The 16,099-nt window shown below is 54.8% G+C and overlaps 1 long non-coding RNA gene across 1 annotated transcript; it reads right to left on the bottom strand.

Annotated features, from left to right (window-relative positions):
• Positions 1–6,214: 6,214 nt before the first annotated feature.
• Positions 6,215–11,148, bottom strand: LOC121014350 (uncharacterized). The gene is made up of 3 exons (XR_005783174.1): positions 11,138–11,148; positions 9,938–9,943; positions 6,215–9,456 (listed from the first exon to the last, which is right to left on the bottom strand). It is a non-coding gene; the product is annotated as an uncharacterized LOC121014350 (long non-coding RNA).
• Between the last annotated feature and the right edge of the window lie 4,951 nt (positions 11,149–16,099).

A 16,099-nucleotide genomic window follows, 5' to 3' on the forward strand; every position in this document is an offset into this window, starting at 1 on the left:
GGCGCTCCCTGAAAGTTTTAACTGTAAGAAAAAACACAGGTGCAGCATTATTTACTATCAGCAAGAAACGGAAGCAACCTAAGCATCCAACGATGAATGAATGAGTGAATGAAAGAAACGTGGTATATACACGCAATGGAATATTATTCAGCCATAAGAACAATGAAATCCTGCCATTTTTGATGGTGTGGATGAGTCTTGAAGGCATTATCCTCAGTGAAATAAGTCAGAAAGAGAAAGACACATACAGTATGATCTCACTTATTTGCGGGATCTAAAACAAAAAACACCTCACAGATACGTAGAATGGATTGGTGGCCACCAGAGAACAGGGGTCAGGGGTGAGTAAAATGGGTGCAGGAAGTCAAAAGGTACAAAGTACACAAATCCTGGGGATGTCACGCACAGCATGGTGACTACAGCTAATAACCCTGTGTTGAGTATTTGACCGTGGCTAAGAGATAAGATCTTAAAAGTGTTCATCGCTAGAAGAAACAGTGTTGTAACTATTACCGTGGCTGATGTTAACCAGACGTACTGGGGAGACCATTTCACAATATCCACAAATATCAAATCGCTGTGTCCTACACCTACAACTGATACAATGTTATCTGTCAATGACGTCTCAACAAAAAGAAAAAAGGCCTACATCTGAAAGTTGTAAAAGTCAAATGAGATGATTTATTTAGGGTACCTGGACTGAAAATAAATGTATATTCCTACCTTAAAAACACACATGGCACAAATTTTACCACCTTTGTCATTAAAAAAAATTTTTTTTAATCTTTATTTATTTTTGAGAGAGAGACAGCGTGTGAGCAGGGGAGGGGCAGAGAGAGAGGGAGACACAGAATCCGAAGCGGGCTCCAGGCTCTGAGCTGTCAGCACAGAGCCTGACGTGGGGCTCGAACCCACGGACCACAAGATCATGACCTGAGCCGAAGTCGGACGCTTCCCCCTCTGAGCCCCCCCCCCAGGCACCCCACATCTTTATTATCTTCAAGTGTACATCTCAACAGTGAATTGAATGTCCACGTTATTGTGCAACCGATCCCCAGAACTTTTTCATCTTGCAAAACTGAAACTCTGTTTCCATGAAACATTCCCCATTTTCCTCTTGCAAGGCTTCTGTCTCCATGCATCCGACTCCTCCAGGGACCTCATGTAGGTGGAACCGTGCATCATTTGTCTTTTTTGTGACTGGCTTGTTTCACTGAGCATCAGTGTCCCAGGTCCCTCCACGTTGTGGCGGGTGTCCGAACATCCTTCCTTTTAAGTTGCTCTACTGCAGGGGTAGACCACGAGGGGTTGATCCACCCAGCCCTCCAAGAACATTTCGGCCGCTTCCTCCTCTTGACGCCTGTCATGAACGCGGGCACACACATCTCTCTGGAGAGACCCAGCTTTCCATCCTTTTGGGTGTATGCCCAGAACCAGGATAGTTCGACGTTTAACTTTTTACGGAACCTCCACACTGTTTTCCGCAGTGGCTGCACCAGGCCGCGTTCCCATGCACACCACACGAGGGTTCCCCTTTCTCCACGTCCTCGCCAACACCTCACCTTTCTGTCCTGATGGGTGCGAGGGGATAGCTGTGGTTTTATTTGCATTTCTCTTGCGTTTAGGGACGTGACGCACCTTTTCTTGTACGCGTTGGCCATTTGTAGATGATCTTCGGAGAAATGTTGATTCAAGTCCTTTGCCCTTTTCAAAAATCAGATTATCCGATTACAAATCAGATCACAAATTGTTAAGCTGTAGACATTCTTTACGCGTTCTGGATGTTAACAAATTTGCAAAGACCTTCTCCCATTCTGCGGCCAGCCGTCGTCACCCTGTCCATTAGGGTCGATAAGTCCCATTGGTCTATTTTTGCTTTTGTTGCCTGTCTTCCGAAAATTTTCCCAAGAGGGCCCAGACTGTCCTTTCTGCAATAAAGTTCCAACCCCGTGGTGGTGAACAAGTTATGGCAGTAGCCTGTGGCCAACACCTCTCTGAAAGAGCTGCTCACTGCCGCCGACGTGCCTTCCCGCCCCGGGTGGACAAATCCTCATCACTCACTTTTCGAGTGGGTCTGGCACGCATTGGTATCTCTCTGTGGAGTCCTCCCCGGCCACATCCTTGAAGGAAAACCACTTGAAGCATCAGACATCTGCACCCCACTCTCCCCCCTAACATGATCGGACAGCACATCCAACACCGCCTCGTCACGCGGCATTCCCTCAGTCACATGTCAGTCCCCGCGCCTGCCGCTCCCAGCAAGGCAGGACCCCTGTGCACAGCATCCAGCTGTGGCCGTGCTGAGCTGTCACATTTGTTCCTTCTCTATGTCCGCCCCCCCCTCCATCTCCAAACCAGCCGGAATCTCGCAGATGTCAGACACCCCTGAGAACACAGGTCAGGGAACGATTCTCTCTTCAAGATCACAGGCCCCTGAAGACTGGGGGAGAGGCACCACCATGGGGTCAGAGCGCATAAATTCAACCCCAACCAGCCCCCAGCCAGCACACGGACTGGGCCTGATGGGTAATGACCCCTCTGAGACCCATACTCGGGTCTAGAAAATGCGAGGAGTAGCCCCCACCCCAGTCGCTGGACTGTAGTGGGGACTTCATGGCTGCTTCAGGCCCCTGTACTGTGCCTGACATGCAGGGAGTTCCTAAGTACTTGCTCAGCCACTAGAATACGTCCCCTCCACGCTGTGCCAATCGCCACACCGAGCCCAGTTGGCCATGTCTGCGCCAGTGGGCACCGAGGACGGTGTGGGGAACCTGGTACCGGAGAATCACCAGCTCGGAACGCGGTGATCCAGACAGTCTCAGCCAGGGATGCTCAGCTGCCCACCCTGGAAACAGCATCTTTTATCTCGTGAGGGGCAGCTAGGGGCCCTGTGGTCCAGCCCAGTGATGGCGTGACCGAGTGATGGGGGTGGGGGTGGCTGGGTCTGTGCTAGCCACGCCCCCAAGTGCCGTGTGCCTTAGACGGCCTCCTCACCTCTCCTCGGAGCCAAAGCTATGGGTCGTGTGCGCGTTAAGTCTCGCTCGGCTGCAGAATCACCGGGAACACAATGTGCACCAGAGTGAGGGGTCAGATCCGGGCAGATGGTGAGCTTGCAACCCGGGGGCCCCCCCAGCCTCAGCCCTGACCCAGGAAGGCTCCGGGGCCCCCCAGAGCTCCTTCCGAGGTAGCTGTTCCGGGGTCGGCCGAGAGCCTCCAGTCCTCTGGGAGCTCCAGGCTGGTGCACCCAGGGGCGCGGTGGCTCAGGCTCAGGTTGGGGGGATGGAGCCCACGATGACCTCCACCCTCCCCTGACTGCAGCTCCCGGGGTTTCCATTACCTTCAGCCTTCCACTCAGCCACCTGCTCACGCCCCACGTGATGGGACAGCCCCCCTCAGCACCCCCCCCGGTGGTGCGCACACGGGTCCCCGTGGTCCACCTCCCCGCGTCACCCGGCCCTTGGGGGTGCAGGGGAGGCCTCGAGAGATCCCTTGCCCCCGGCCTCCCAGCCCACCCAGCAGCTCCCTTCTGATAAGGACACTACTGCATGTCCGTGTCTGGCTTTCAGTCACTTCATCTGCAACATGGGCCCCCGTGCTGCACTCAGTCCTTGGATGTGCTTGTTGGCACGCGGTGGGCAGGCTGGCAGACGGCGCTCTTTCCTGTTTTATTGAAAGGTTCCCAGCCACGACTCTCCCATCGGGGCCCAAGCATCCCAGGAACCAGGCTGGGTTCTTACTGACCCCCACACCCCCAAAGCCACTAAATAAAGCCTGGTGAGACACGGGCACTTCACTGAGTGTGTGAGTGTGTGTGTGTGTGTGTGTTGAGGCCAGAGGAGATGACATCGCACAGAGCACAGCATTTCACTCCACAAATCCCCCCCCCGCAGATCGACGTGTGCCTCTACCCCTGAAGATCACCCGTGTTAGGACGCACTGTGCCAGGTGCCCTCTCTCTCTCTCTCTCCACCCTCTTCTTCTGCAGAGAGCGACTTAGGGGACACGGCCCCAGGAGCCCCCAGCCTGCAAACTGCCACTGGCTTGTACAGCGGACAAGGCCCTCCCAAGACGAGGCTGACTCCACTCTCAGCAGCGAACTCAAGGCCCGCAGGCTGCCAGGAGTGTTCTCAGAAGCAGCCGGGGAAGGATAAATCACAAACGCTCTTTCCTGCCCCGGAGAAAATGTGGTTTTAGATCACGGACCCTGCACAAATCCCCACTATTGCATTTCTGCAACATGCAAACACGTCCCACGTACAAACCAGGGGCCTGGCTGCGGACCGGACCCGGCGGTCGTAACACACAACCAAGATGTGGTCCCGAAGCTGCTCCCAGGGAAACGGGCAAGCAGGTGCCTGGAGGTCATTACTAGGGGCGCACCAGACCCGGGGAGCTCGAGGTTCACCTGAAACACTGCAGAAGGACTGCCAGGGCCACCAAGAAGGGGATGCCGGGCTGGGTACTGGAGGGAGGTGTGGAGGTGGGGGCATGCTGGTGGAGGGAAGGCCGCACAGAGGCACCGAGAGCCAAGAGGCGACGCGCAGAGAGGCAGGTGCCTGGATCGCTCATCCACTCTGCCCCTCCTTTGGACCCCTGCCCCCTGCCGGTCCCTGCTGCAGTGCTGGGTGTGCTGCGAAAGGGCAAGACCCCTTCCCCGCCCTGGGGAGCTCAACTGGAGGATGCCTGGGGATCAGAAGAGCAGGGCCCGCAGCCACCAAGGGACCAGGGCAGCCCCACGGTGGGGCTGGCATAAAGGAGCCGGCATTCGACACGGCCCAGGGTGCCACACACCATGAGGGGCACGTGACGCACGTGTTCCACCAACCGCTTACGTGGTTAAATCAGACGTGGCCTGGGAAGGGGCCACTGGCCGCTGGTGTGAAGAAGGCACCGCACACCTGTCAGAAGAGCCCGTACCCGGAACGCCGACAGGACCGGCTGCCGGCGAGGGTGTGGGGCGAGGGGGCCAGGAGGGACGCACCCGGGACCGCATGTGGAAGGCAGCCTGACATTTCTCACCGAAGGAAACACTCTCGCCATGCACTCCAGCGCGTGCACTCTTTAGCAGGTACCCACAGGAGTTGCATGCTTACAGCCACACAAAAACCTGCACGCGGATGCTTCTGGCAGCTTTATCCATGACCGCGAAAACTTGGAAGCACCCAGGGTACCCTTCGGTAGCTGGACGCCCGGACGGTGGCGCACCCGGACGATGCTAGGAAGAAATGCGCCATCGAGCCACGAGAGGCCACGAAGGAACCGGAAACACGTGTTATCAAGTGAAAGAAGCCAGTCGGGAAAGCCTGCAGGCTGCATGATTCCAACTATGGGATCTTCTGGAAAAGGCAAGCTACAGAGACAGTAAAAAGGTCAGTGGTGGCCAGGGGTCGGGGGTGGGGGGGACAAGGGGAGGAGCGGGGGAGGCACAGAGATTCTTGGGGCAGCGAAGGGACTCGACGACAGCACAGCGATGGCTCCGTGTCGCTACACGTTTGTCCACGACCACAGAGCGCGCACCACCAGGAGTGAGCCCTCGTGTGCACTGTGGACTCTGGGCGACCGAGACGCGTCTGTGTGGGATCATCCACCGTCACACGTGTACCCCCTACCTCTGGTGGGGTGCTGCTAACAGGGCAGGGCGTGCCTGTGTGCAGGTGGGGGGTGGGGCGCAGGAAATCTCCCTACTTTCCCGCCATTCTGCTATGAACAAAATGACACTGCTCTGAAAAAGTCAAGTCATAATAAAATATTAATAAATTGCAATTCACAGCACGGAGGGACGGGAGATGTTCCACTATCGGGAATCACAGGCAATCACACGCCTGTGTAATACAGACGGGGGGGTGGGGGGGGGGTGACCAAGAACACTGAATCTGCGTCCTTTCTTACACCACGTATTTGTAAAGGGGGTGTGGTTTCTTTAAGCTGGAAGAAGGTTCGCGGCCTCCTAGCAGGAAAAGAAGCTCCAAACCAGCAAAGTCTTTTTTTTTATCTTTTTTTTTTTCAATGTTTATTTATTTTTGGGACAGCGAGAGACAGAGCATGAACGGGGGAGGGGCAGAGAGAGAGGGAGACACAGAATTGGAAACAGGCTCCAGGCTCTGAGCCATCAGCCCAGAGCCCGACGCGGGGCTCGAACTCACGGACCGCGAGATCGTGACCTGGCTGAAGTCGGCCGCTTAACCGACTGCGCCACCCAGGCGCCCCACCAAACCAGCAAAGTCTTAATAGCACAGACCCCGAGATTCCCCTTCTTCCCTGGCCCTGCAAGTTCAAAGGTTTAATCGCCGGGCATGAAGAGCCAAGAGATGCCCGGGAAAGGAGAGGGGCAACCTGCCCATTTCTGGCCCCGGGGACCCCGCTGTCCAGGCTGAACAGCACCCGGCCTGTCTCACCGAGTCCTGCCAACAGCAAGCTGCACAGGTGCGGGGGGCGGCGCGGGGGGCGAGGTCAGCCCCCACCCGGCAGCGTGAGCTGGCTGGGCCGCCCACGAGCAGAGGCCAAGGGCCTAGGAAATGCCACATATGCTGGGCGGGGCCTCTCCCCTCTCTCTCTGAGGAACTGCCCTGCTACATTTGGGGACCACCAACCGCCTTGGCTGAGCCAGAGACGCCCAACGGAACAGCACGGCCCCAGAGCAGGAGCTGGGCCATATTCGACACAGAAGGGAAATCTTCGCTCCTACACAGTCTGCTGAAGGCCCAGACGGCCTCAGTTCAATTCCTGCCTCTTCCCGCTGCTGGCTGGGTGCCCTTAGCTGAGCCACCAAAGCCCCTCAGTTTTCCCACCTGGGGAGTGGCAGTTAGAGACCCAACCGGACTGGGTTCTTTTCAGGATTAAAATAACACTACAGGCCAAGCGCTGTGGTCAGGGGGCGGGGTGGGCCAGAGCCTCAGCTGTGGGCACTCAGCGTCTCTGCCCGTGTGCTCTGCTCTGCGCACCCCTGCGGGGCGGAGTGCTTCTGCCATAGTCGCTTACCCCCGCTGCCAGTCTGGAGCGGGACACGGGAGCTCCTAAGACCCCTCTGCAGCCAGGTCTGGGTTGGGTGAGACCACCCGGTCCCCCCTGAATCTAGGTCACCCCAGCTACACCCTGTGAGTTTTCCAGAGCCCCCAGCCTTTCCCCGCTCCCAGATCCTGAGGCCAGGCCCCGGTGCATGCCTGACACTCTCCACCTTACAGAGGGTCCCAAAGGAGTTGGGAAATCCCAAGGACCGCCTTCCTGAGTGCACAGGAGCTTACTGAAGGGCAACTTTGTGCAGGAATGTCCCCAACAAGCATTTCTGACGGGGGTTGGAGCGCAACACGGACCCCGGGCCAGGGTGCACCCTGGCCTGGCATCTCTGAGCACCCAAGGCCTGCACTCACCACATACCCCCCCTCCCCGACCCCTCTGGGCCCTGCCGTGGCCCCATGGGCACCGGCCTCCACTCCAGTCCCACGAGCGTGTGCCCACGCCCGCCCTCAGGAGCCTGGAGCCGCCTCTGCCCTGCGCGCCTGGCCTCCCATTCAAGCCTCCCTGCTGTTTACTTGAACAGCCAGAAGACAGAAAGCCACGGCTCTGAGTCACCCGCTTTGCTCCACGGTCGGCTCCGATTCAGGCAGGAGGCCCACGGCGGGGACCAACCCGGCCCTTAACCTCCTGGTTTCCCTGTGTCGCGACAGCGGAAGGTATCTGTGGTTTCGGGTTGAGGATTAACGCACGGCTGGCCTGGCAGCCACGGCGTGTGGACGGGTGTGCGGACAGGAGACAACCTGGAGCACGCACACGCGCGGGGCTCTCCCTCCCCGAGCCTCGGGCCGCTTCACCGGCCGCGATGGAAACTTACAAATATTTCAGTCATGTTTCTGAAGAGGGTTTGGTCATCTGGCAAGTGCGGTCCCAGAACTTGCCAGAAGTATGCCTCAAGCGCAGCCCAGGGGTGAGAGAAGGCAGGCCTAGTGCAAATTAGATTATGGCTGAGGATCCGAAGGGGAACGTGAAACTAGGAGCCCGGGGGCTGTGCCTGGGGACCCGCGGCTGGTGTCAGGTCCCCAGGGAGGTGGAGGTGTGATTCAGGCACTAGGGGCGGGCAGGGCTCTGCACAACCGGGCCTGCTGGTGGGGGGACGAACGCCCTGGCCCACCGGTGTCCCCTCCAGTCCCGAGCGCTCACGGGCCACCACAGAAGGCCAGGGGCTAGGGGGGAGTGGTTTTAACTTCTCATTCCGATCATCAGCGAGCACAAACGCCTCCAGAAGGTAAGGGGGCTTCTGTCGTATTTCACCTCCCAGTTTGGGTTAGGAGAACAGTCCATGAGTTCGTCGTATTTCTCCCACTTACTTCTATACATCTGAAGTGGTTTGGGATTAAGAACATACATCCCCAAATACATGGAGACGAGTTTACAAAATAAAGACAAGTGAGGGTGTTGTTAGCAAATGGGGGAGGGTACCACTGGGGGGTGGGGGCAAGGACAAGGACAAGCGAATTCCCGAATTCCCGTCATCGCAGGAAACCCATACACAGCCCTGCTGCCCCAAACAAACCTGCAGGGCCATATTCATACGTTCTGGAAAAGTGTATCAAATTAAACTACCACTAAAGGCACTGCATAAAAATAACAGTCAGGGTCTTGAGCCGAGGGTTGCAGAAGACAGAAAAATAATTATTTTTTCTTACGTGACTTCAGGTGGCACCAAACCTGTAATATTGAGAGGAGGGCCCAGCGAGGGTAACAACAGGCTGGTCCCTCAGGAGCGGGGCTTTGCGATGGGCACGCAGGGGAGGGGTCAGCAGAGTCCAGACCAACGACTCGCTTGTGCACACCCTCGACTCTGCCTTTAAAAAGCGCCGTTTTCTTGGAGTAAGACCCTGGCATTTGCAGAAAATTTGGCAAAGAAGGAAAGCCAATGAGAATAATGAGAGGGAGATCTCTGACTCCCGCTTTGGCCGAGAGGCATTTGCTCTTGTGACAGGTGCACCCATGCAAACGCACACTCTGATTCTGCAACCTGGGGTCAGAGGATCTGCTCCACTGGGGGGGCATTTCCCTCGATGACCAAGTATTTGCTTACAAGACACAGTTTTCTGGCTGTGTAGTGTTTCAGTGGATGGATAAACCACAATTTATTCACCCTTTTCCCAGGACATTTTGAAGGATCTCACTAATATTAGCAAAGCTGATAGGAATCTTTTTGTTGCTGGTCAGATTCGACCATCGTTCGCTCAGGATCATGCCTAAAAGCGGCCTTGCTTGTCTCAAAGGGCATTTCCAAATTTTAAATCTTCTCTTATCCACTGTCAAAATCTCTTTGCAAAGATTTTACAATTTACCTTCTCACTGTCAGAGACGAGATGGCCTGGTTCCTCACGCTTTCCTTAATACTGAGGGTTCTCTCTCATCTTTGCAATGTAATTAAAAAATGGTATCCTCCTGCTTATTTTCCATTTCTTGGATTATTGCTGAAGTTCGACACTTGTCACGTGTTGACTGGACAACTGAACTTCTTCTTTTGCAAATTCGTATTATGACCCTTATTCCACTGGGGTTTTTAAAGTTTATTTATTTATTTATTTATTTATTTATTTAGAGAGAGTGAGTGAGCGAGCACGAGTGAGGCAGGGGCAGAGAGAGAGAGGCAGACAGAGAGAACCCCAAGCGGGTCAGCACAGAGCCCAACGTGGGGCTCTATCCCACGAATCGTGAGCTCATGACCTGAGCCAGAATCAAGAGCCAGACACTTAATGGACTGAGCCACCCAGGTGCCCCATTTTCTTTTGGATTTTTAAGGGCTCTTTGTCTAGTAAGATTCACTGTACCACACGTTGGTAAGTACTTCCTTCCTGGCTCATGAAAAGTTTCTGATTGTCGTAGTTTTTTGATATATAAAATATCAAATTTTAATTTAGTCTGTTATTTTTTTCCTTCGTATCTTGCGCTTTGCCACGCTTGGAACGATCAGCTTCAGGAAGCAGAGGCCGTGAGGGGTCCCCATTAGTGAGTGTCACTTAGGTCCCCCGAATGCTCGCTGTTGGCTTCTGTGGGACAGCGACCTGGGTGTCCCCACCGCACTCCGTCTGTGGCCACACGCTGCAGGTGATGGGTGCCGCACGAAGCATGGGGCTTCGATGGGGTGAAGTGAATGCATCCCCTTGGGTTCACCAGGAAGCCTGATTTTCTATTAGCTTCGACAGCAGATGCGGCCAGGGAGTTAGCTGAGTGGGTGGACATCGGGACACCGAGGCCAAGAAGGGCAGGTGAGTGGGAGGGAGGGGGCACCAAATTTGGTTCACGTCACCTGGATGGTAGGTCTGAAAACCAACTGCACAATCAAGGGCCAGAGACCCCCGCTTTGTGCCCTATCCTGACCGGAGCGCGGGCCCCAGTGTCCCGAGGCTCGCAGTGCATGTGGATATGCCCGAGGCTCCTGTTCAGGTACTCGGAAGCAGGAGAGAGGAGACCGAGGGTCTGGGTGCACAGCGAGGGTGCGTAGCCCGCTGACAGATCAGAGTGTGGCCCCTCTGCAGCCGGGAACCCACGCGGGGCTGACGGATGGGGACCCTGACATAACATGTGCCGGCTCGCGGTGACCCAGGCTCCCGGCAGGACAGGCGCACAACCAGGGGTGCGAACAACCAGGTCCCCTCCTGCTGTCTCTCCCTGGAGCCCTCCTTGTCAGCACGTGGGGACTCTCCGTCTCTCTCCCTCCCTCCCTGGTGGCCGTCCCTCTAGTGGGGCAGGGGACTGGGAATGAACAGACAGCAACGTCCTTTGCTCTGGGCAACCCCACTCTCCTGGGAAGGTTCTCTGGGACCTGCTCCCAGTTCTGAGCCCTTCTGCCTGGATCCCCTAGACGCTAACAATCCATGAGCCCAACACGATCTTTGTGGTTTCTGTGAGTGTCTCAAAGTGCTGACTGTGCAACACCATGAAGGTGAGAGTGTTTAAAAAAGAAACAGAGCTGGATCATGGCCACGGAAGCCCCAGGAAAGCCACTGTGCCGCCCCCTCCCTCCGGCGTGGGTCCCGAGGGCACAGGAGGCTCAGGAGACACAGCAAGGTGGACGGATCAGGGGAGGAAGGAGAGGAAACACCGCCCCATTGGCCGGAATGACCTCGCGCCACCGTCCTGCCTGCACTGTCTCTGAGGACAGCACAAGAGCACACGCACCACCCTTTGTTCTATTCCCAGCCCCCAGGGGGAGAGGGATTCGCTGAGAGGAGCAGCCCTGAGCCGCAGGCCCCGCTTTTCAGGAATCATCATGTCCCTGGTGGCAGCATCGACCTCTCCAGGGTCTCTCTGAGCCTGAAATGGTCTGACCCACCGACAGGCCCAGGGAGACCACTGCTGGATGGGTCAAAATGTCCATGGACCAACCCCCCCCCCCCCCGCCCCACTACACATGGGGAAAATGCCCCCTGCTTTCGGCTGGGTGCACTGCAAACGACACACAAGCTGGGGCCACCCCTTCCCCATCCGTCACCCCCAAAGGTGCGAGAAGACTCAGTCCATGGAGGGGCTTCCAGAGAGATAACTGACGGGCCACCAAAACCAAAGGGTGGGCAACGAAATGTCAAGTGTGTTATCAGAGTTCTTGGACGTATTTTTTTTTTTTTTTTAAGGACCACATTAGGAAATAGATTTCCAAAGAGAAAGAGAAACGTTTTCAGGCAGGGATAACTTGAAGGCAAGGATAATGTGGTAAGCACAGAATCACGTGGATAAACCGAATAGCGCCTCTGGAAAGGGGCGAGAAGCTGAAGGTTTAACACCCCCCCCCCCCCCCCCCCCCGTCGGCCCCGCCGCAGTCCTACTTGTTACCAGAGAGACCCACGGTCTGTGTCACAGGATATTTTGGGGTTTGTAAAATACACATTATTGACATTTATCGTTTTGACCATTTTAAAGTATAAAGTCCAGCGGAAGTAAGCGCACAGCCCTCACGCTGTTGTGCAAGCATCATCACTATCTATTTCTAGAACTTTTTCATCACCCCGAACAGAAATCCCACACCCGTTAAGCAATTCTGTTCCAGGCCCCCTCCTGCAGGCCCTGGAAGCCACAGATGCACTTTGGCCTCTTCCGGATCTTTCGTCCAGATGGAATCCTACCACATTCGGTCTCCTGCGCGTGACTTCTGAGACTCAGCGTCGCGTTTCCAGGGTCCGTCCGTGTTACAGCAGGTGCCGGCGTCTCGCTCCTTCTTACGGCTGAACAACATCCCACCGTGGGGCTAGCCCGCATTTTACTGACCCCGCAGCCGGCAGACGCCCGTACTATTTTCACCTTGCGGCTCTCGCGAGCGGCGCTGCGATGAGCACACACGCGCATGTTTTTCGGTGGAGACCCTGCTTTCGATTTCTGGGGGGCGTACAGCCAGCGGGGAGTAGCCTGGTCACACTGACTCACAGAATACTGACAGCTGCAGGGCATCAGAAACTCACTCCCTCATTCACATAGAGGGAAACTGAGTCCCGGAGAGGCGACGCCTTACCCAGGCCACGCGCAACCGCGGGCTGAGAGCAGGAGTGTCCTCCAGCCCACGTTCAGCTTCAGGAAAGTCTCGTTGATCCCCTAGACCCAAGACAAAGGGTTTGCCCAACAGATTAACTCGGGGGCCCAGCCGGCTCCTACAGAGGCCACAGACTGTGGTTTCCGCCTAATTAAAATTTCCCCAAACAGAAAAATGCCGCGCAGGAGGAGTTTGCTAAGGGAAAGTATTCCATACGGTGTCTTCTGGGAACAGTGACTTCAATAAATCGCAAAACCCACCGTGGAGAGTCACGCTGGTTACACGGAGCCACGGGCGCTGGAAAGCCCTCCCAGTGTGCGGGTTATTGGTTCCCGTCGTGCAGGATCACGCAGGGGAAAGCAGGTGGGCGCCCCGGGGACCCAGAAAGGCACCCCAGCCTCGCCCTCTGTCTGCACACACCGCCCTTCCCCTCGTGCTGCTTGGAAAAAGGAACATTATGTAACTAGCAGTAAACGAGATTTGCTGCATCTTTCAAAAAAGAAACGTACCCCACAAGAGATGGGTTTGGAGAATCTGCACATGGCACTGTCGTGCCAGTGACAGTGGCCGGGCACTTTCCTGACGCCCCTTGGAACAAAGTCAGAGGAGAAAACACTTGTAAAGTCACTGTGGCCTGGGTGGCCTCCTGCCTGGGGCGTGGAGGCAGAAGAATTGAGGTGGCCTTGCTGGGTGTGAATGAAGCGTCCTTTTTCCGGGAAGGCGGGCAGCGTGTTTATTCTGATAAAGCATTTTCCGCTCCCTCCCGAGGGGCCCGGAGGGAAGAAGTGATCCGTGTGCCTCCAGCAAGCAGCACAGGGGGAGGCATCGCGGCACCCAAGCCCGGGCCTTGCGTTTTGTCATCAAGGGGCCTCCACCCGCTCGGTTGCCCCGTCACCTTTTCCCTTTAATACATCGCGAGACGCTGGATTCACGTGTGTGGAGCCTTCGGAGACCCACGAGGAGAGCAAATGGCTCAACGATGAAATTATAGGAAAGCATCCATTTCTGAAATGTCACTAAACAAAAGTGGACGCAGCATAAGAGCTATCCTGAGATGAGTCAGCAGGTACATACATCACGGCCCTCACTTTGTGCTTATTGAAGTAGGAGAGGATCCCTATCCTCAAAAAGGAGTCCACAGGGGAGCTTTGGAATTGGCAGTGATTTAACATCCAGCAAAATCGCCTTAATTCTTCCCTCCGAGTGTTTCGCCGTGTGGACCCTTCCTCACACCTCAGCAACTCCATGAGAGATGAGCTCTGTGCGCACGGAGAGCCGCCTCGGCCCCTACCGACGATGCCACAAAACACCAGTGTGTGCTCATGGGGTCACCACGCGGTCCCCGGGGGGTCTGAGGTGGCTGAAGCCACTCAGGTTGCACGAGAGAAAAAAAAAATAAAACCAGGATAAATCAGGTTTCCTGGGGTCCAGATCTCTGGCACACTTCTGTTCTGGAATCACTGGAGCAGCTTTCTTAGGAAATAGTAATGATGGGCAATTAAGGACAGGGAGTCACCGAGCCCGGGCGGGGGGGGGGGGGGGGGGTTGGGGGGACCCCGTTAACGAGCCGCACCAAACTTCCCAGACCCACAACTGCCCAATCCCAGTGTGTTTCCTCGCCATGTGTGGTTGTGCTGTCGCTGGAACCTGACGATGGGCTTTCTGTTCACCCTTTATCGCTTATCATAATATGAAAATGTATGTGGGCTTTGGATAACAGTAATAACAACACAGAGGAGCCCTCAGCTAAAGAAGACAAGAAAGAAAGCTGGGTGTAGGGGTGGGTGGTGAAGGGCACGGCTGGGGAGGAAGTGCTCACCGGGCAGGAAAAAATGTGCAAAGGATCAAATCCTTCTCTCTGGGTTTCCCACCCACGCACGCAGACATCACAAAAGAGAGGAAAATCAGTTTTGATTATAGTTAGGGACCCATTTCTATGTGGTTCGCGTTTGCGAACGGTTTAAATTCGGGAAAACCCGTTTTCGGTGAGGATGCTGTGGGTCTGTGGGGCTCAATCAATCACGTGAAGGCAACACGTCTCAATTGGAGACAGAAAATCACGTCTTCCCCTCCCTCCTTTCCTTCCCAATTTGCAGTAAATCAGGCGTTTAAATCCCAGAGAAAGGACAGACACGTCACAGGCGGTCTCATAGGAACGGGATTCTCGGTCCACGCAGCCTCCTGGAAGTCAGCGCAGGACCTCCTAACCCCGCAGGCCAGCCTGCCTTCAGTCCTTCCACTGAGCCAGACGTCTCTGGCTGACAGGCACTCTGCACCCCCGGGTCCGAAAAGTCAAACAACGCAAGTGGCTTTTGGTTTCTGATCCCCCTGCACACCCTTCACGAGCCAAATCTACTTTAAGAACCGAGATCAAGGAAAGGAAATAGCAGTTTGATCTTTTATTTCTAGAGCTCTCGTTGGAAGGAAGACGCTGCCTGCTTCTTCCAGAACGTTAAATCAAAGTAGAACACACAAAGAAATCCACCGTGGCAGTAGACAGAGTCAGAGACTGTAAACTATGGGCCTGCGTTTTCTTTTAGGGAGTTTGTTTATTTTACAAGCTGTCCCTTCTGGAGCCCCCACTTGCCACGGAAGCAGGGAAAAAAAAAAAAAGAAAGAAAGAAAGAAAGAAAAGAAAAAAAAAGATCTCTTGAATCTCTTCAGAGACATGCTCAGAGAAAGAGAAAAGTTAGCGTGGCATTTTGTTTGCTTAGCAGTAGTAAAACAGCATTAACAACAAAAATGTGGGCATTTTTTTTTTTCCTCCAGGAGGAAACCGGCTAAAGTTTCCCTTCCCGATTCCTCCCTCCTCGAAGCAAAAGGCTAAAAACCTGCCCTAAGTTGTTCTGTGCTGAGTGGCCCTGTCTGGTGCTCGGGAAAGTCTCAGGGTGGGACCGCAGACCTCGGCTACGGGGTTGGGATTTGATGTCTGGTCACCACCAAAGGGTTAATGAAAACCAAGGTTTCTGCCCAAATCTTTCCTGAGTCAGGCACACATCAGATCTCCACGTTCAGAAAAACAAATGTGAACTCTGTCAAAAACGAAACAGTGGGACATACAAATCTAATGCCAGACAACATAACTAAATTTACCATTTCCACCCCCCCACCACCACCAATGATGCTGATGACTATTTTTTTAAAGGCCGAATGTGAGCTAAAAAGAAAAAGTATTTTCCAGTAACTGAAAGCTCTTTGGGTTACCCTTCCTTTCACTGATGGGGAAACTGTGATCGAAAGAGAGGTGGATGTGCCAATTTTAAAGGTATTGGTCTCAGAAGTTGAGAAGTAAAGTTACGATCCTATAGAGGAGGTCACGAGAAGCCGGGTCCTCTCCATTCCCCACCCCCCCCCCACCCCGGTCAAGTAACAGAAGAAAGCGTATCGGGATGGGAAACCGGGTTCTAAGCACCAAGTGTCCACAGACCCCACGCGCTGAGCTCCCTCAACCACGGGCTTCATACACATAATCGCAGGTGTCTGTTACTCTGAACCATCGAGCTGCACGAAAAGCAATACCGATATTCGAAGCAGGCAAAACACTATTTTGGTTCAAAACGACTCTATCTTCAATTAACCATTAGAAGTTTCTCTCGTGCCGGAATG

Source organism: Herpailurus yagouaroundi, unplaced genomic scaffold, assembly GCF_014898765.1.
Source record: "Herpailurus yagouaroundi ecotype Mexico unplaced genomic scaffold, PumYag 202, whole genome shotgun sequence".
Taxonomy (NCBI): Eukaryota; Metazoa; Chordata; class Mammalia; order Carnivora; family Felidae; genus Herpailurus; species Herpailurus yagouaroundi.